The sequence below is a fragment of the Martes martes genome, assembly GCF_963455335.1.
Source record: "Martes martes genome assembly, chromosome: 9".
In the NCBI taxonomy this organism is placed as follows: Eukaryota; Metazoa; Chordata; class Mammalia; order Carnivora; family Mustelidae; genus Martes; species Martes martes.
In genome coordinates, this window is record NC_137896.1 from 74348885 (window position 1) to 74370894 (window position 22010).

At 40.2% G+C, this 22010-nt stretch overlaps 1 long non-coding RNA gene across 3 annotated transcripts in view; it reads left to right on the forward strand.

Annotated features, from left to right (window-relative positions):
- The window catches only part of LOC308348729, a 297221-nt gene that overhangs the window by 61371 nt on the left and 213840 nt on the right, over nucleotides 1–22010 (forward strand). For all 3 annotated transcript variants that reach the window (XR_013967379.1, XR_013967380.1, XR_013967381.1), the window contains exon 4: nucleotides 20597–20725. This is a non-coding gene — a long non-coding RNA (uncharacterized lncRNA). The remainder of the gene's footprint in view (nucleotides 1–20596; nucleotides 20726–22010) is intronic.

Sequence of the window (22010 nt, forward strand, 5' to 3'; positions counted from 1 at the left end):
GCACTATGCTAAGCTGAGGGGATATGAGGGTGTCAAGACAGTCCTAGGGCATAATAATTCCTGCTTTATGGAACTTGAAGTTTAGTATGAGAGAGTGATAAAAACACATCAAACAAAAACAAAAAGAACAATTAGAGTGTAATTAGTAGTAAGAAGGAAATAAATTAGGTGAGAAGATAGGGAATAATGGGATGGAAGAAAATACGGTGGTCAGAGAAAAACCTTTCTGTGGAGACATTTAAGCTGCCCCAGGATGAAAAAGAGACAGGTTCAGAAACATGGGGGCCAGGAGGGAGTATTGACTTGTGGGGGGAGGGTTGCCCCTGAGTTAGAAGAGCGTTTGGCTTCTGTGAGGACTTGGTAGAGCCAGTGTAGCTAGAGAGTGGTAAGTAGGAATGTAGCAAAGATGAGGTAGGAGAGGAAGACACTGAAAAGTTTAAACAGGGAAGTGGCATGACCTAGTCTACATTTTAAGATGATTCCTCTGGCTGTTGAGTCTAGAATGGATTGGAGGATGATAAGAGAGAGGTGTAGAAATCAGGAGTAATGTGGTGGAAAGGGTGACAAGGAGAAAGGATGGAGAGATTTGGAATATACTTTAGTGTTGGAATTAATAGGACTTGTTGATAAATTGGATACCAAAAGGTGTGAAATTAAGACCATTAACAGGCTTAGATTGGTCATAAATGTAGTGTCTGAGACACTTGAGAGTAGCTGACAGACTGTTGGATTTGAGCATAGAACTCAAGGAAAAGGACTAGTGTAAATATAATAGTAATCAGCATATCAGTGATATCACAAGCCATGGAAATGCTTTATATCACGTAGAAGGATAGTATAGAGAGATACAGGGAAGGCCCAGGTTTGAGCCCTGAGGAGTGGGAGGCTGCCAAGGCTATGGAGATGGAGCCAACGTTGATTCAGGAGTCAAGGCAGGTTGTATCCTGCTGGGTATTTTCCATTTGCACCCACTCCATCCATACCCTTGGGTCTTCTCTGTGCCATTATGGAACTAATGTATAGGTAACAACCCCCAACTACCTGACTCTTTTTTGGCTGGGTCAGCCAATGAGAGACACCGGCAGGAGGGTAAAATGAGAGAGAAACTGAAAATATAGAACCATAATTCCTTATGCTGTGGCAGTGACTGCAACCACCTGTCACTGCAGCAGCTGCCAGGTTGTCCTGCTTGTGTGGCTCTAGCTATCACTCCAACTACTCTGTTTCTTCTTGCCTCTTTAAGCCTTCGGAGTTTTCTACTATTGATCATTACTCAGTGGCTTCAGCATTCCTTATCGTTAGTTCCAGAATCTGCCTTACCCTCTGTAAATAGTCTCTTCATTAAATTCTCTTTAGAACTCATCTGAGGGTGCCTTCTGTTCCTTGCTCCCCTTTGCACTGCTCTTCTGAGAGCATGCTCTGACCTCTCTCCCAGCATAGACCACTGTTGCTTGTTAGGAGAAGCTTGTTACCCTGGAGGTGGGAGGTGAGGGGCATGCTGTTCTCTGCTGTTCCGACTAACTCTCAGTCTTAGGAAGGTACTGTGTGCCTGGATTCTCAGTGCTCCTGTCTCTCTCCCAGCTGTTCTGGGCCAAGGGTAAAAGGTTATGTTCTGTTCCTTCTTCTACCTGCAGTGGGTTTTCACAGTGCCTTAAGAGTAACAGTATTTGTCATATTCCCACAGTGCATAAAGCTTTGATTCATATGGAGGCATAGGAACCCAGAAGGGCTTTTGCCTTCCCCACAGTGGCTGCTGTGTGCCTTCTCCAGGCCTGCACCTTTCTCAGGAGGCTTGCTTTTACCCTAGTCTTTTTTGAGAGCACTCAGTGAAGTTCAGGAAGAGCCTGTGAGGTGTTGGGAATTCCTGTGTCTGCAGCTCTCAGGGACTCTCTTTACTCTCGTTAGTCCACACTCTGCCCTTAGTGATTGGTTAAAAAGTCTAGTTGAATTCTTCTTTTCCTTCCCCTTCTGACTCCACACCCAGTATGGAGCCCTGTGTGGGGCTCGAACTCACCACACTGAGGTCAAGGCCTGAGCTGAAATCAAGAATCAGATGCTTAACTGACTGAGACACCCAGGCAGCCCTAGTTGAATTCTTCTCACACCTTGTGTGTTGGTGACTACACTGGGTGAGCAAGAGCTCATGTCCTATTTCTCTCTGGAGACTCTTATCTTTCCTCAGATTTCAGATTCATTGGTTTTCCTGTCACTTCTGAAGCCTGATGGGTTCTGGGAAAGTTGTGAATTTTCAGACTGTCTGGCTTCAGATTGTCTGGTGACTTCTGCTGGGACCACCAAAACCGCATAGTTCCCTGATGTGGGTACTCTCTGGGTGAACTTTTATGACCTTTCCAGCCTCCACTCCTGGTGGTCTGTTGTACAGCTTCTTACTGCTGAGATCCCCTTGTCTTGGCTCTTGGCCTTCTAGGGTGAAATACCATCAAAATGGCTTTCTTGGGTTCTTTTGGCCCACCTACAACCACAAACAAGTAGAATTAAGGCCTATATTAAACACTGATTTCTATTCTTGCCCTGTCATTGTGGGTGGATTCGGTAAGCCTCTACCTTTCAAATTCTCTTGTTGGGAAGCAGGCACTAGTGTCTATATACCTAAATATTCCTCATGGTCACCTTGCTACTATTTTGTAGTAGCAGAATGGACCTTCACCCAAAATTTGGTTTGAATGTCAAGACTGATATGTCTCTGTTTCTCTCTCTCTGCCTCTCTGTCTCTCTCTCTCTCATACACACACACATCCCAAATGGGTATGAAAAACTTTATTATGTGAGTAATATTTTATTTTTGTTTGTTTGTTTTTTTAAATAATTACTTATCCTGGTGCCAAAGGAGAGAGCCCTAAACTTTCTTACCAGCTTGCCCAGCTGTAGGGCATAAGGGAAAGAGAGTGATGAGGGTTAGAAGTTGTCAGCAATTAAACATCAAAAAAATTGATTCAAATTCCTTATTAATAGTCCTCCAGCTCAGGGGACATACATGAAACCTTCCGGAAAACTCTCTTACTGTGTTTGCTCCTATTTCATGGTAGTACAGGGCTATTCTATCGCTTAATAAATGTCAGTATTTTCCGCATTCTCTAGCAGTAGTTCTTTTGGCCTCCCATTGCTTGGTGTGGTTGAGGGTGGGGCAGGCAAGGAAGGCTCTGTCTTCCTCCGCAGAGTGGGGAGGAAAGATATCATACAATTCCTAACTAAACTGGAAATTCTCTGTCTCAGTGACTCTTTTCAACTTCATTTTCAAATTTCTAGTATTCTCTATTTTGGCTGGAATGGAAAATGGGAGCTGATAACTATGGACTCATTCTATTTAAGTGATATATCTTCTTCAATGTTGGCATAATTACCACTCACAATTTTCAGTTTTGGAGCCTTAACCCAAATTCTAATGCAGTAGGAAGTGTCCTCATTCAACACCAAGGAAACTTCTTTTGACTGGTAACAGGAGAGAAGGAAAGGGTAGGAGCAAATGCAGGTGAGTTTTAAAGTTTGTCTCAGGGAGAATTAGGGAAATTTGTTTGACTTTAATTTGTAATGATGTCTGAGGCAAGGCCAGCAGTTGAGAGTCAGGGTAGAGTGGAAAGAGAAAGTACATGAGGTTTAGGAGAAAGTTATTTTGAGGAATGGAAAAATGAATCTACTCAAGAAATGTGATCTGATTGCCTGACCGTGATGAATCGCTGTGTGCTCTTTGAGACTTGTGATCATGAATTTCAGGGGAAACTAGTCCATTCAGTTGGCTAGCAAATTTTACCTGTTTGGTGTAGAAATGGAGAAGATGAGGGGTAGGATTCACTTAGGGTTGGGGTTTTCTAGGTGCTATGGACTTAACTGTGTCCCCAAAACTCTTATGTTGAAGCCCTAGCTCCCAGTGTGACTCTCTTTGGAGTATGGAAATAACTAAGGTAAATCAGGTCCCGAGGGTGGAGCCCTGATAGGATTAGTGTCCTTAATAAGAAGACATACCAGAGGGCTCCCCCACCCTAATATGTGAGGACACAGTGAGAAGGTGGTCATCTTCAAGACAGGAAGAGTGCTCTTACCAGGAAGCAACTCTGCTGGACCTTGATCTGGAACTTCTAGTCTCCAGAAATGCAAGAAAACAACTATATGTTGTTTAAGCCATTCAGTCTATGGTATTTTGTTATGGCAACCTAAGTTAACCAAGATACTAGGCATGGATGACAGAAAGGGGGCAAAATAATTGTGGGTACTCGCAGAAAATGATTCTAAGCACGAGACTTTGAAATCTAGGCTGGACAAGTAACTCCCAATAAGAAGCCAAGAGTAGGTTGATGAATAGTGAGAAATGGTGGGATCAGCGGATTGAAGGTTGAATTATAGCTGTGGGAACAAAAAAATGGTGGATGTTTTCAAGGTTCACTCATGTTATAGTATATGTCAGTATGTCATTCCTCTTTATGGCCAAAGATTATTTTGTTGTATGGATATATCATATTTTATCTATCCAATTAGCAGTTAATGGATATTTGAGTCATTTTCATGGGAGAAAATCAATAGATTTTTTTTTTTTTTCTGAGTGAGTCTGTTTTGGGCTTCTGACATTTGCACTTAAAAGAATTCCAATAATAAATACATGGTCGGGGCACCTGGGTGGCTCAGTTAAGCGTCTGCCTTCAGCTCATGTCATGATCCCAGGGTCCTGGGATCCAGCCCCACGTTGGGCTCTCTGCTCAGTGGAGAGTCTGTTTCTCCCTCTGCCTCTCCCCCTGGCTTATGCTCTCTCTCTCCCTAAAATAAATAAATAAAATCTTTAAAAGAAAAAAAAAAGAGTTCCAGATAATAAATACATAGTACCTGTGGATGTATGTAATGAAACCGTCTAGAATATGCCACCTCAAAATTTGTCACTTCAGCTTTGAATTATTTTGAGCTGAAGGAAATTGAGAATCAATAAATATAGGAAAAGCTTTCTGCCCTCTTCTTATCTGCCTTAAAGCAGAGCATAAATTTCCCTTTGGGAAAGTGGCATAGATTCACCCCATGTCCTGTGCCAGGATGAGAAGAGTGACCATTATCCCAAGATGGACGGCTGGCATTAAGATGTGTATGCATAAACGTACACTAAAATAATTCTTCCATTAGGCCTCATATATTTCCTTCTCATTTTCCCACAATTTATCACCTCTAGAAGCCCAAACCTCCCTTTGCTTTGTCTAGTGGCTTTTTTTTTTTTAAAATAATTTATTGCCCTTTGTTAAAATGTATAACCCCTGAATCTAATTAGTTCCTTAGGCTTTTACTTCTTTTCTGTGAACCTTCTGTGCATGTAAAAATATTAAGATCAACAATATTTGTAGGCCTTTTCTCCTGTTGATCTGTCTTTTGTCAGTTTAATTCGCAGGCCTCAAGAATGAAATCAGTGAGTAGAGGAAAAGCTTAAGAAAACACCTTTTACTCAAGGTCATATATTCATCAAGAAAGCTGTGACTAGGGCACCTGGGTGGCTCAGTCGCTTAAGCATCTGCCTCTGGCTCAGGTCATAATCTCAGGGTCCTGGGATCGAGCCCCATGTTGGGCTCAACTGCTCTGATGGGAGGCCTGCTTTCCCCTCTGCCACTGCCTGATGCTCTCCCTGCTTGTGCTCTCTCTCTCTCTGTCAAATAAATAAATGAAACCTTAAAAGAAAGAAAAAAAGCAAGCAAGCAAGCAAGCAAGCTGTGATTAGATTTCTCTCCTTTGGAATGGGCACCCAGCCTTGCTGGTATAGATAACAGACATCTCTTCTGTATCTTCCCCAGGAAAAAAAGTGACAGGAACCATTTTGAGGTTCTGGGTCATTTGGTTAACTGAAAGCTCCCACCTGCAAGGAGAAGCCAGGAGCAGGTTAGGTAATGTATGGAGAATACTTGCTGCTATGTGTTTGAACAAGAATTAGGAATGGTAAAAATCCCTTCAGCTGGGCACTTGGGTGGCTCAGTCATTAAGCTTTTGCCTTTGGCTCAGGTCATGATCCCGGGGTCCTGGGACTGAGTCCCACGTTGGGCTCCCTGCTCTGTGGGAAGCCTGCGTCTCCCTCTCCCACTTTCCTGGCTTGTGTTTCCCCTCTGGCTGTGTCTCTTTCTCTTAAATAAATAAATAAAATCTTAAAACAAAAACAAAACCCTTCAGTCTATCTTTGTTTCTTGGTGTACTGAAATTTTCCTCCATCCCAATAAAAAAAATCAGAAAGAGATCTGGCCCAATGAGGGGATCACCCTTAATTTTTTCATACCTTATAACAGCTAGAGTTCAGTTTCCAGATCCTCAGTCTGTGGGTGTCCCACTATGTGTTAAGATACCTCCAATCACCATCATGGTTATTTGTTTCTTCTACCACCAGTAGTCATTGTCATTTTCCCTAGTAGAAGGATTTTCCTGTACTGATCACACTCCTGACATCTTCAATTCATTGTCCCAATTGGTTCAGAGAGAGTGTTACAGAATTGTGATGAATAGAATCAATTTACAAGTAGACTTTTGCATGGGTCTTGTGTCCTTAGGCTTCTAACTAAATGCAACCTGCATTAGATTATTTAAATTCATGTCATTTAGTTGTTTTTAGGGTAGTGGGATCATTATTCCCTCTCACAGAACAGTTTCTTTAAAGTCAGCTTGAATGAACAGTTAATTGAGCACAAAAGCCTGACCTTGCCAGTGCTGCATTACATGCTCAGTCAAATTAGTTCAGACTATTATGATTAATACTAACTATATTTGTCATTTATAATTAACATGAATTAAAATTTGGGGGAGATTTTTGGACTTGTTTTTGGTTGATTATGCTCGTGGGAATTTCAGACCATATTAACGTTTTCTGTTGCTTCTTAAATTTGTTCGTGTTTTCTTAACAGAATAATTATATCTTTGACCTGATTTTGGAATTGGCTGACTAATGTTTGCTCAGGAAGAATGTAAAATTGTCCCTTACCCAGTTTTCTCCTTCTGTCTTTGACAACTAACACAAAAGTTTGATCAGGAGAGAAACAATCTGTACTTTTGAGTTCTGGCTCATTGTGTAAGATGATGGTATTGATCCAAATTTAGAATGTCGTGGAGTCACTTAAGATTTTGTATTAAAATCTACTTACTACTCTTGGGTATGAAACAGGTGGCTCTGCAGACAATTGCCAATGAACAGACTATTGTGTGCAAAATAGCTTTCCATTATCATTGTTAACCCTCATTAAAATCACAAGACTTTAGCCTCTCACAGCTTTGTTCTCTTTTAAAGAGATGATGTTCAAGGCTTTTGAAATTTACATTTTCTTGAAATATTTTCATTAGATCAGTCTTCCGAGAGAGGAGGAGGCTTTAATACTAACTTTAATATTTTGTTGTCTTTTTCAGTTTTTCATAAAACTTTCAAAAATTGATAAATTAATAAAAATTCCATTTGGGTATCTGCATTTTCATTTTCTCTTCCTTAAAAAAATCCCTGTGTCTTTTTTCTTGCTTGCAATATGCATCATTCTCATTACCACTAAACATTTATGGAACATATACCATTATATAAGAAAACAGTAATTTCTGTAGCAAATGCCTGCACGTTTTGCCCTTTAAAAACAGACTCCCATGGACTCCTGGGAAAGGCAATACTGATGTGGGAAACAATGGCAAAACAAAAAATTAGGTTTCCTTACTGCCTACAGCCCATTGACAAGTCCTTGAAACAGGCAAAGTGACATTCTTCTAGGTGAAACTCAGCTGCTTCAATGTTAATACATTGCTAAGGGCAAAAGGCAATCTTAGCCCAATCCCCAGGATCCTGTGAGTCTACTTTAACATATAAAAATTTCTTTGGAAACATCCTTTATCTCTACCCCCCAAGATACATGTTGGTAATCATCCCGCAAACATGTGACCCACCAATATACATCTGAAGAGTCTCATGACTAACGTTCTACTAGACAGTAATAACCTAACAATAACTAGTAATATTCCTAAAAATAGCTAGCCCCTCAAGGTCCAAGAAATCTTACTTCCAAAATTCCTTAGAGATTTAGGCTCTCCCTAACCCCCTCCCAACTTGTAAGTATATAATCAATCAGCCAGTGCTCATTTCAGTGCAGCTTTTTCTGCCCTCGAGCCCTGTCCTTGTGTTTTAATAAAACCACCTTTTTGCACCAAAGGTGTCTCAAGAATGCTTTCTGGGCCATTGGCTCCGGACCCCAACCATTTCCTACATCAATACTGGGGTGAAGAGGGCATTTGAGATTTCTTTTAGGCTGCAACCTAGCTCTCATTAGGCCTCTTTTAATTTGGTTTTGGCCTTAGAAACATCGCTTAGTTTAACTGCTTATAGCTTGGTTTGCTTCACTTTCTCCATCAAAATTTAACTCTTCTCATCCCGCCAATATTTTCTTATGGAAAATTTTAGTTTGAGTTTTTATCTTTCATGAAGTTTGGTTACTTTAATAGTTTGAAAGGCACATTTCATTCAAACCTCGAATTCTATATGACATGGGAATGTTGGGGTTTGGAGTCAACAGCCCAGAAAGCATTCTTTTTTTTTTTTTTTTTTAGATTGTATTTATTTATTTGACAGAGAGAAAGATCACAAGTGGGCAGAGAGGCAGGCAGAGAAAGGAGGAACAGGCTCCCTGCTGAGCAGAGAGCCCGACACAGGGCTCGATCCCAGGACCCTGAGACTGTGACCTGAGCCAAAGGCAGAGGCTTACCCCACTGAGCCACCCAGACGCCCCCCAGAAAGCATTCTTGAGATGTTTTTGATATAAAATGGTGGCTTTATTATAGCAAGGGGACAGGACAGATGGGCAGAAAGAGCTGCCCTGGGATTGTGAGGAACAACTGACTATATACTTTGGAACTGGGGGAGGAGAAGACAAAGGAAATTTCAGAAAGGACTTTCATAAGCCAAAGAAAACTCATAGGATCTTGGAGGCCTAGTTATTGTCAAGCTAAAGTTGTTTTTCTCTCTAGCAAAGCATTAACATTAAAATTTGGGCTCCTGGAGGAATGTCATATTCTGACTGTCCCAAGTATTTGTCTATTGGCTGAAGGTTATAAGGAAATTTAATTTTATCTACATTTCCTTTGCCTTTGTTCTCTACATCATATGCACATTCAAATTGTTAGTAAATTCAGAAATGGTACTTAGAGTATTAGGGTTCATTTTCTTTCTTTTTTTTTTAAGTTTTTTTTTTTTTTAAGGTTTTTTATTTGAGAGAGACAGGGAGAGGTCATGAATGAGAGGAGGGTCAGAGGGAGAAGCAGGCTCCCTGCTGAGCAGGAAGCCTGATGCAGGACTCCATCCCAGGACCCTGGGATCATGACCTGAGCCAAAGGCCAATGCTTAACCAACTGAGCCATCCAGGCATCCCAGGGTTCATTTTCAACGATAATTTTTATTGAGTCTGTTGGTTATAGGTACTGTGTTGTTTTCATATTTGTTATTTTACTTCTTATAAAGAATAGGGGATCATGGCCATGAAGACTTGGCTTAATATAAATTCATAAGCAATATGTTTTTGGGGAATTTAGATAATATGAAAGACTGTCCTCTCGAGAAATTTGCAAGGAGGCATGCAAATATAGTGAGATTACATTTTGAGATACTAACTTATTCTTCTTTTCCAATATTTTCTCCTATCCTCCCATTCTTACACACTCAGGAAATAACCTTAGTGTTGGATTCTCACTGCCCCTAGATAAGGTTGCTACAAGGAAGAAAACAATAAATACTTGGTTTGTGAGTTTCAAAATAGATGCAGACAATACTTTGAAAGAAATTATTTGTGAGCCTTAGGACAGCAAGTTATGCATATCATAAAAAGCAGAGTAGGAAGAATTCAGGATTCATTTTTCCGGTTTTTGAAAAGATGTCCTAGAGAGAGGAAAAACAAAGGGCAATAGGAACTTCATGGAAGTTTGAGTACCTGTGAGAAGAGGGGACTTCAGCCATAGGAGCTATTTTCAGTCACCTAAAGAGCCAGGCTGGCTTCCACCTTGATGATTTTGTTCATGTTTCTACATTTATTTGATGTGTTTTTCCACCTATGTTTCTACTGGCTGATATGAGGCTTGTAAGAATGCATTGGAAAAGCACAAGAATATAGAGAGGTGAACTCCTTAGGAGGCTACTGTAGAAATCCAGTTAGGAGATGATGGAGGTCTAAACTGGGGTGTTGGGAGTTCACTGGAGAAGAGTGGAAAGATTCACAAGATGCTTAGGGGGTAGAATCAGTAAGACTAGGTGATACATTGGATATTGGGGAGAAAGCATGAAAAGAATTATATACGACATAGTATGCCTATTTTTTGAGAGGTGTGAGCAACTGTGACTCTCTTAGGTGTGAAGAAAGTCAGATTTGGGGAAGAAAGATTAATTCAGGTTTGGTCATGTTCATGTTTTTTAATGTTTTTCTTTTCCTCTAGTCTAAGTTCCATTTGGTCAGCTAGTTGTCCTAATGCTTTTTTAAAAAATATAATTTATTCTGCTATAACTCAATAGCATCATTCCTAAGATACTTTTCACTATGTAAAGTATGTTATCAAAACAATTGTTTCAGTAGAAAAAGGAAATTAGGGGCTAAAGAGTTTTAGATTGGCAATAACCAAGTTATTTTTGCTGCAGGGATGTCAATAATAAAGGAATTTTGAATATAAGTGTGTTTAGTTATAAGATGCTAAAAATAATAAATTACATTAAAGTTGACAAGGCAAGCTTCATTTTCTTTACATTCCACTCACTCCAGAGCCTCATTTTCCTCTTTAATCTTTGGCCTTTACCTGGCAATTTTGTTGCTTACATCACACTTCATGAATACCAAGGTTAACATAAGAGGAAACATATACTTAAGTAAATAAATATTGAACATGCCAACAGAGTAGCCTGCCATTCCAGTGAAGTGGTTGTGTCACATACACATTTTCTCTACTCACTCAGTATTAGCTCCCAATCACAATCAAATGATCAAACTATTAATCACATTATATCATATTTATGTTGTGAAAATTAACACTTTTGGAGAAACGGTGGTTATCATCCTCCCCTCCCCACACCATGATGTGATATACCACCTTTGTAATATGTTCAATTCCAAGTAACTTGGATTTTAAAAAATCTATCCAGGATATTCTGATACTCAGTCAGCTTTGTGCACGATGACTATAAGAATGTAAAGATATGTACTGTAAGCCAGGATTCCTCCTCTCTAGCAAGTCATGGTCCTGCAAGTGAAATGGCAGGAATATAACATTTCAGTTTAACCAAAGTTTATTGAATGTGAGGCACTGGCTAGGAGTCAGAGCTACAAAGATAAATAAGTCATGGTCTTTGCCCTCAAGCCTGGTAATGGGAGAGGGAAACACATAACCATACACATAACCAGATGATTTAAAAAAAAAAAAAACATGGCAAGATGCAATAATTGCAGCCATGTGCACTACTGAAGAAGTCCAGGGAAGCTTCTGGGAGAGATGAGTTTTGGACTGAACCAAAACAACAGGTATGACTTCATTAGGTACGGAAGAGGGACTGAGGGTGGCAGGGGCTATTGTTGGCGCAACAAATTGTATCTTGTGTGAATGCCCCCCCGCCAAGAGTAATACAACACAGAAGCCCTGCAAAAGGAGTGCTGAAGGGACGGTCAATCCAGGCAGAACAAGGGCAGAGAAGTGTAAAATAGCAATGTGTTCAGGGACCTGGAATCAGTTTGCTGTTACTTGACTGTAAAGTGAAGGTGGAAAGTAGTGGGATGCAGAGTGGAGGATGGAAACTGCTCTGCTGTGGATCTTGGGCTATGCTCTGTGGACAGTGGAGAACTATAGATGGAGTTAAGCAGGGGAGTGGTGTGGAGTTTTGAATTTTCAATAGATGGCTTGTGTGGTGGTGTGGAAGATGAATGTGAGGAAGCTAGTAAGATCAGATACAAGAAAAGAGTTGACACTAATTGCTATAGTTTTATGATCAATGAGGTTGGATATGAACCAGGGCATTACAAGAGCACTAAGTGGGAGCAAATGTGAGAGATGTTCAGGGAGTACAGAATCCGGCCCCTGATTTACTGTAAAGGGTGAGGAGGAGGGAGGGGGATTCAGGGTGACTGCCAGGTTTCTGAAAGGTTTAGAATGGGAAAGATGATGATGTCAATTTTGGTCATGCAAAGATTGAGTTACTTGTCAACCACTCTCATGGATTTGTCCTATAACGTAGGCCAGAAATAATAAATGGCATGGAGGAAGTAAAAACAAAACTCAGAGGAGCAGAAATAATTTCTAGTTTGCAGAATCAGGAAAGATGGAATCATAAAGAAGGTGGTACTTGATCTAGACCTTGAAGGAATATAAGATTCACTTTTGGGGATATGATGGGAGGGAAATGTCCAAGCAAAGGCATGGACACTTTCAGGATATTGTTTCAGAACAATTGAGACTTTCTGTTTGTGACTAAAGAGTTTGTTAAACCCTGTTGAGGGGGATGTGGCTGGAGTGGTGGTTTGGAGCCAGGTCATGAAGGGCCTTTGGGTTCTGTGCATATGGGCGTTGGGTTTTGCACTGGGCAAAGATGCTAACAGAGCCTTGGTTTGGGAAGAACGGACTCAGGTATTGCATGAGATAAAATAGAGGCGGAAAGATTGAAGTCAAATAGAAGAGTCAGGATGCTGTACCATGCTAGCAACAGGAATGGAGAGGAGGGGACCCAAAGTGAAAAAGATTGGGTAATTCATTGCATTTGAAAGTGTGGCTCAGGTCAAAGGTTATACATGCTTGGATTACAAGGGATTGAGAAGATGGTGCTGACTCATAGAAATAAAGGAGTCTAATACAGAAACAGGTTTATAAAGACAATGTATGGTAAGAGTACTAGGGGAACCCTCAAAGAGAAGACTACTTCTGGCCCTGTTTTGTCTTTTTCTTTGTTACACGCAAAAAGATTTCAAAATAGGTGGGAAGGGGACTGGGGGAGGTAGTGTGCCTTACTGGTTAAGACTGTAGTTAAGAATTCTTGGCTTTAAATTACTGCTGTGCTCTTTATTATCTGTGTGCCCCTGGATGAATGTTCTAATCACCGTAAGTCTGAGTTTCCTGATCTGGAAAATGAAAATAGCAAGACTATTCATCCAGTAAGGTTGTAAATAGCACATGGTTTGCATTCAACAAATACTAGCCACTATTATTAGAATTTTAAAAGGAAAGAAATGCAAAATATCAGTCTAAGTCAGTTATTTTGTTCAAAAATACAATTCGGGGCGCCTGGGTGGCTCAGTGGGTTAAAGCCTCTGCCTTCGGCTCAGGTCATGATCCCAGGGTCCTGGGATCGAGCCTCGCATCGGGCTCTCTGCTCCGCAGGGAGCCTGCTTTCTCCTCTCTCTCTGCCTGCCTACTTGTGATCTGTCAAATAAATAAAATAAATCTTTAAAAAAAAATACAATTCATTTGGGATGTCTGGGTGGTTCAGTCAGTTAGGAGTCTGCCTTTGGCTTAGGTCAAATCCAGGGTCCTGGGATGGAGTCCTGATTTGGACTCCTCGTTCACTGGCAAGCCTGCTTTTCCTACCTGGTGTTCCCCTTGCTTGTGTGCTCTCTCTATGACAAGTAAATAAATAAAATCTTTTAAAAAACTTAAAAAAATACAATTCATTCAAAATTTTTATCGACTCTTCTGATGGACCGAAGGGTTGGTAAGAAAACATTGGTGTCATTTTATAATAATCCAGCTGGTGGTTACTAGCAACTATGCAAAGTCTCGAGATTACCTCTGGGACTTGATTAATATTTTAAAGATGCCTTGAACTGAATCCCTTAGACCTGGCTCTGAACCTATAGGTGTGCCGTGAATTCAGAGAGATCCATGCAGTGAGTCAGGACACTTTACAAAATATAAAAGATAGCTTTACAAAATGTCAAATAAATGGAAACAAGGTGGATGACTTCAATAAAAGTTGTAGGCATTTTCAAGTGAGACCAGCAGATTATTTATAACTTGAGATAATTCCAAGAGTTTGCTAGAATCCCAGTTATGTATATTAACATGTTATTCAGGTGCTTTGGAATCTGTAATGTAAATAAAATATTTTCTGTCATCATTGTAGTAATTGATTCATGCAAGAATCACCAATGGAACTAAAAATAGTGGGTAAAAATTTGAGGAGTAACATTTGATTTAGATCAATGTCATCTAAAATTTAGGTTCTTTCTGTTTTCACAACGTTTCTCTCCAAAATCTCTCTCCTCTGGTCAGTCTTTTTCTTTATCTTTGTCCTCAATACACAACGCATTCACCAATTTCAAAGGATTCAAATAGTAATGAAAATCTCAGTTATTGTTTAACATGGGAAACACTCCTGCAGCCTTTGGACAACAGAAAATTTTACTCCCACCAGAGGGCGCTCGGTCGTTACTTAAGTCACCATTTGGGGTTTGGGGACTTTGTAAATCAAAAAGTAAAATGGAATTTTTATTTCGTACATTTGTAGGTGAACCTACAGGTTTGAGGATTAATGTAACTCTAACATTTAAAACCTTGGGTATGTCTTGTTTTTACTTTTGGATTAAAGATAATTACCTGAATGACACAGCAATCAGAATCCCTTACAAACCAAACCAAACCATAAAACAAAACAAAACAAACAAAAACAAACAAAACAAAGAGGAAACTTCCACCACCTAAAAATCAGTTTTTGTTTTTCAGTAAACACTTCCACTCCTGGTTCATTGCAGTTTTGAGAGACATGTTTCCTCCTTTATCTCATTCATTTACTCAGGAATCAAGTTACTGAAGGAGAGGTGAGGCCAGGATGGAAAGAAATCTTAGTTTCAAGATTTTGGTGCAAGGTGCTGACAGTCCTGTGAGTCTTGCTTCCCAGAATGGTCTTGCCTTCCACTAGGCTGTGTCCAGGGTTCTCAAAGTCTCCCACCAGCAACATCAGCATCCCCGAGCAACTTGTTAGCATGCAAATTCTTCAGCCCCAGACCAGACCTTTCGATTCAGAACCTCTGGGAGTGGGGCCCAGCAATCTGTATTTTAATAAGTTCTGTGAGTGATTCTGATGTATGCCCTAGTCTGAGAACCAAAGCCGGACACTTTGTTTTTACAAAGCAAGCTGCTTTTAGGCATTGAGAGTCTCAACATTATTATTCAGTTTCCATTCTGAGAATCAGGGACACTTTGCTCCAGGCTAGGTCTCAGACTTTGAGGCAAAAGACAGTGCCAAAGTGGTTTTCTCCCTGCTTCAAGCCTCTAAAGGAACTCGCCTTTCACTAGCCCGTGGAAGGAAGTTTTGGAAATAGATCATTCACATGTAGAGGGAACCAAGAGAATCAGTTAAGAATTTACTAAGGAGAGGCACCTGGGTGGCTCACTCAGTTAAGCTTCCGACTCTCTCCCTTTCAGCCCCTCCCCCTGCTTACACGCACACTCTCTGTCTCAAATAGATAAAATCTTTATTTATTTATTTTAAAAAGATTTTTATTTATTTATTTGACAGAGCAAGAGAGAGCACAAGCAGGGGGAGCAGCAGGCAGAGAGAGAGAGAGAGAGGGAGAAGCAGACCCCCCCACAGGGATCTTGATGTGGGGCTCAATCCTGGCACTCCGGGATCATGATCTGAGCCAAAGGCAGATACTCAACCGACTGAGCCACCTAGGTGCCCCAAAATCTTAAAAAAAAAAAAAAAATAAAAAAGAAGAATTGAGGAAGGAAGCATAGCTTGCTGGTTAGGCCTACAGATTCTGGATCTACCTTGTCTGCTGTAAGTGACAGCTCTGTGTGATATTGGGCAAATTCTTCTTTGTTCGTTTGTTTGTTTAACTTCTCTGGGACTCAGTTTCCTTATCTGCAAATTGGATAATAATAGCACCTATCTCATATGCCTGTTATGAGAATTAAATTAGACAAGATTTCTAGTGTACTTAGACCCTGGCACTGTGTATTTAGAACTATTGTGCTTTACCATCCTGCCGGCACAATCCTGTCCTCTTTGGCCACCAACAAAACAACCATAATCATACCTTTTCCCAATTCTTTTTTTTTTTTTGAATATTTTATTTATTTATTTGTCAGAGAGAGAGAAAGAGAGAGAAGGGGAGTGAGAGAAAACACAAGCAAGGGGAGAAGCAGGTACCCACTGAGTGAGGAACCTGTTGCGGGACTTGATTCCCAGACCCTGGGATCATGACCTGAGCTGAAGGCAGATGCTTAACCAACTGAGCCACCCAGGAACCCCTCCTTTTCCCAATTTTTATGGGAAAATCTTAATGTAAACAATCTCCATCACATTTATGCAAGTGACAGGAGTCCGAGGAACTCCTCTGGAGTCAAACAGAACTTTTCGTTTGATTCTAGCTCTCCAACCTAATAGATGTCTGGCTTTGAGCAAATTACTTAACTTCTCTTTAAATATCACTTCCATTTTTATTTGTAAAATGAGATTATAATATTCATCACGTAGGGTTTAGTGTGAGAGAAAGGAACACAATCAGTGAGTAAATTGTAGAAACGAAGCACTGTTACCTGTACACTACTGTTCCCAGGAAATGCCATAAGGAGTGTAGGATAGTGCTTGGCACGTAAGAGGGCTCAATACACATTTGTTCCTTTTCATTCACAGCTTTATACATTTTGAGTATTTGGGGACCTTTTAAATCACCAAAGCGCTAATTATGTTCTTATACTGTTTACTTTCTGTTTCACACTCCAGCTCCTGGATTTCTGGCCTGGAGTGACTAGGAGAGCTCTATTTTCCCTTCTTGCACAGGGACCATTGGAGCTAGATTTTTCTAGTCAGCTCTTTCCCACTTCTTTAGGCTGACATTCCCCTAAGATCACAAATCTCATATTTTTTGTTGTAGAAAATTTGGAACATTTCAATAAAGCATAAATAAGAAAATGAACATTGCTGATTCCTCTCCAAAAGAAAACATCACAAATGATTTGGTATATTTCCTGCTAGACGTCCCTCTCTTTGCTTAAATAAAATTGTTAACATAAAGTGTGTTTGATTTTCCTTCTTGCCTCAGGGCTTCTATGGATGTGAACCTCTTGGCCCAGTGTGTCCTTCCATGGCCTAGGATGCTCCTTATTACCCCACCCCTTGCTCCTATCCCAGCCACCCCTGATGTTTCAGATGAGGCTAGGTCTCTCGTTAGACACTTTCAAATCATGTTGTCCTCATTCTGGACTAACTTCTGGTTCTTAGCAATGAATCTTGTGTGATTATGTGAATAGTATCTATCTCCATGACTAAACTGTAGGAACCAACTGCATTCCAAGAGGCGGGCAGCACAATGCTGGATACATTGTGTGTCCTCAACAAATAGTTTTCAAATGACTGAATGAGCAAATGAAAAGTGTTGTAAGCATTTTTCCATGCTGGACATGATCTTGAGTGTCTGATTTTTAACTGACATAATTTTAACTTGTAAATGGCAGGGTGATAGGCAAGAGGTTCTCTTAGGATTTCAGAGAACTCCATGGGTTTCTAAAGCAGCCCATTATGGTGGGAGGATCTGTGGGCTGGGAATCAGGAGGACCCATGTTTTCCTTTCTGCTTTACTAGTTCCTGTGATCTTGAGTCAGCCACTGACCTTCACTGAAACACATCTTCTTTATTGGCTCTTCTTATCTCCCAAGGAATCTCATACATCAAATAAAAAGTGTGTGTAAAGACCCTTCTCAAATTATAAAGAGCCATATAAATATGTCCAGACCATTCAAAAGATATTTTGCTTGCTTGATAGATAGAGCCAGTTGCAAATTTGTAATGAGGCTCCAACTTTAAAACTTGAAATTGATTCTGTTGCTGAGAAAATCTTCTATTTCAAAGCTTAATGATTAGAAATAATTGTGAGCCTTAATGTCTTAAGTATCCAAAATACATTAACTACTATTTAATTCCTTAAAGGCAGATATAGTAAAGTTTGCTTCAATTTTGTACTTAAAGATTGGACTTAGATTTACGTTTTTTTTCAAATTTCAGTTGGCTGATGCAGTCAACATATTTTTGACAGATTGGCCAAAGAATGTAAATTAAATAGATTAAAAAGAAGCTTTAGTTTTTTAATATACCTTATACCTTATTCAACAGCCACAACATATGGTAAGATTTGGAATTTCTAAAGTGGAGATAATATCTCTGTGATGGGATTAGTGTTCATATTTGAAAGCAGGATGGAAGAAAGAAAACTTCCCACCAGTGTTTTAGATGTTGGGATTTGGAATCAGTCACCCTTATGACTAAATTTTATTGGCTGATTCTTTGGTAGTTTTCCACTGCCTCTTAAGTAATTTCCTTTCCATTTTAAGTTATGTGAAGGTGCTTGAAATGTACACATTGAGGAGGTAAAATGTTTTGGGGAACAGATAAAAATTGAAAGTATGATAGAAAGGAAGAACAGTCTCACACTCTGTGGAAATTGTGAGTTCATGGGCAGAATGAGACAGTTTTTGCTACAACACACCCTATTAAAAAGTGAACATTTTTCTTTTCCTTTTTCATAATACCAAATAGTAAATGCATAGCATTTTAGAAGAAGAAAATACTTTAAAGATCCAATGTTCTTGTTTCATAGACAATATCTAACATTTACAAAGAAATTTACAATTGCTTCCAGATAACATAATTTCACAGGATCTTCACTCTATTATTATCCTCAATTTAAAAATGAGGAAACGAAGACTCAGAGAGCTTAAATGACTTGTGTAAGGTCACAGAGGTGATAATAATAATGATGGATAATACTAATTGAGTACTTGCTCTATGCCAAGCCCTACTCATGCATGATCACATTTAATTCTTACAAGAGTCCTAATACCTTATACATAAAACATGACAAGCTGGGATTATAAATTAGTGCTAAGAAACTGGCATATTTTTTCACTGAATGTTCTTCCAGAGACACAAAATAAATATTGAATAAAATTAATGTGATTCTATGTTTTTAGCTTATGTTGTGTATGAAGCTGGTTAATCAAGTAAAGGCTATTCTGATATTGCAGGTGAGACTATACGGAGAATTAAGACTACCATAATAGTATTGTGCTAGCTGACAAGCAGAGGCAAGAATTTAGTTTTTCCTAACAGCTTCCCTTTCTTTTCTTCTCCTTCTTCTTCTTCTTCTTCTTCTTCTTCTTCTTCTTCTTCTTCTTCTTCTTCTTCTTCTTCTTCTCCTTTTTTATTTTTAAGAGAGATTTTATTTATTTGACAAACAGAGGTCACAAGTACCAGAGAGGCAGGCAGAGAGAAGAGGGTGCTGAGCAGAGAGCCTGATGTGGCGCTTGATCCCAGAACCCTGGGATCATGACCTGAGCTGAAAGCAGAGGATTTAACCCACTGAGCCACCCAGGCGCCCCCTAAATTTCCTTTCTTTGCCCTGGATTTCAGAGCGTTGAGTGGGCAATTGGCAACTGGGAACAAAGCTAAGGATAAAGTACACCATATTCCAAATATTGGGGACCAGATATTACCTGCAGGACTTGATGAGTCAGACAAACTGTTTTCCCCCAGAAACCTCCTCCGTGCCCCCTGCCCTCATCATCAGAGACTGAACTAGTCCTCATGTCCTATCCACTTTTGGACTAGATGAGGGGAGATGGACATGTTGTTAGAGTTGTGAGTCTTTGGTCTTGTGGAAAGTCCTGCGGCTCCCCCTTTGAAGGTGCTCTGAGGACAGCCTGCAGAGACTGGGATGAAAAGAAGATAATGGTATCTTATTTCTTAGTCATCAAACCAGATGATCAGACCTCAGTGGCTGTATGAGTAAGGAAACAGAATTGAAGTGAGATAATGGAGCAGAGAGAAGTGAGTCGGCAGAGCAGCCTGTCCCTACCTGGTGGCGTCGCAGTGATGTGTGGGTCTCCCAGGAGTCAAGAAGCCTCCATGGAAAGTAGCTGGACTAGAGCTGACTTTCCAGTACCCCACACAAGAAATTGTGGGGGTGATGCTAGGACTAGCAACTGAGGAAGTATTAAAAGGTGGGAGACCCTGTCCTGGGGAGATCCCTCACTAGTTTAAAGAACCCTCACACACGTACCCCATAGAAGAGCCAATGTTGGGATGTCTGCCCCCCCAGAGGCCAAAAAGCAGCATCAACCAAGAGAAGGCCACAATGCAGCATGGAAACAGACACTTGTCCCTTTCTATCTCTGCTACTACTACAAGTTCCAACCTTTAAGCCCACCACTCTAGAAGGAAGGGCATGGAAGTGAAGGGGAATATCAGACTCCTTCCCTATTTCAGGCCCTAGTCACAAATGCCTGACACAGAAAGGGAGGAGCTGCAAGCAAAATTTTAAATTGGATTGGATTTCTTTAACATAGTCATTTCAAAACTGTGGGAGCTTCCCAGAATGTTATTAGAGGTTGGAGTTGTACTCTGAATTCAGGATGTTTAGAATGAATATTATATATGCTTCAAAAATATATGTAATAACCATGACTTACCTGGACAGGTTGGCATCCTCTTCAAATATGCAGAAAGTTTTATGAAATGATGTTGTCAGGAACCAAGTAACATCTTTAAAATCCTTCATTATTGTGTGTGCGTGGGATGAAATTGAGAAAAGGGGGGCCAGCAAAATGGCAACTCCCTCATTTCTTCTTATTTTTCCTTTTGCTACAGTAGGTATCTTGGCATCTGATCTGCTAGAATGAAGATCTCTGACTCCAAGCCAAGTAGTTCACTTTTGCATAAGAAATCCTGACAGATGGAGTCAATCAAACAGTCAATATTTAACAAGGGCCTTCTATGGTAAGTGCCATAGAAATTAAAGGTATATAAAAATGGTTCTTACTCTCAAGGAGGTTACAATCTAGATAAACATATGCTCATCAAAGATGAGAGAGTGTATGACATGTGCCAAATGAACAGAAGTGGCAGCAGAAGTACTGTCGGAATTGAGATTGCCTAGAAACCTTCTCGCAGAGGTCATCAGATCAGAAAAGGTGAGGCTTGACCAGTGTGGTGAGGAATGGGTAAGAATAAAGTGCACAAAGACAAAGGGCTGCTATATGAGCAAATGGGCAGAGATCAGGGTGGTTTGGAAGTCACATTTGAACGTATTGAGTCCCGTCAAACAAATTGTGCATTAGCCAACTTTTCTTCACAAGTATTGGACACCTCACTCAAACCAGCTTAAAAAATAAAAGGCATTTATTTATTGGTTTATGTAACTAAAGAGAACTAAAGGTAAAGTGGGCTGCAGGGGTGCATTAATTCGGGCTGCAGCTACATTTCTCTGTGACCCTCATAGCCCTCTCTTTAACTTCACCTTGGCATTCTTGCTAGTTGCAAGATGATTCCTGAAGTGTTTGAGTTATCTCTTGCTGCATAACAAATTACGTCAAAACTTATGGATTAAGCAATAAACGTTTATTCTCTCATAGTTTCTGTGTGACAGGAATCTAGGCATGGCTTAGCAGAGGGGCTCTATCTCAGAATCTCTCACAAGGCAGCAGTCAAGATGTCAGCCAGGCTGTGGTCATCTGAGGCTTCACTGGGGCTGGAGAATCCACTTCCAAGTTCACTCACATGGCTGTTAGGTGGAGGCCTCAGTTCCTTATTATATGGGCCTATATATGGGTTTCTCATGAAATAACAATTGGTTTTGCCCAGAGCAAGTGATAAGAGAGAGGAAAAGGGATAAGAGAGAGAAAAGGAGGAGAGAGAACCCAGTATTTTATAACATAATCTCAGAAATGACATGCCATCACTTCTTCCTTATTCTGTTGGTCATATAGACCAACTTGGGGACACTGTGAAAGGAGTATTATACAAAACTGTGAATATCAGGAGGCTGGAATCATTGGGGGCCATCTTAAAGTCTGATTACCACATGTAACCTATATAATTCCTTGTTCATATCCAGGAGGAGTGTTGCCTCTCTCAGCCATTGAAAAAAGTTCTTAGATTTGCTCAGATTGCACCATTCTTAAGCCAATCACAGTGGCCAGGAGAATAACAGCGACTGAATGACTTAGGTTTGGATTATGCCAGTGTTCATTTCAAGGAGACAGGATAACAATGACTGGCTTAG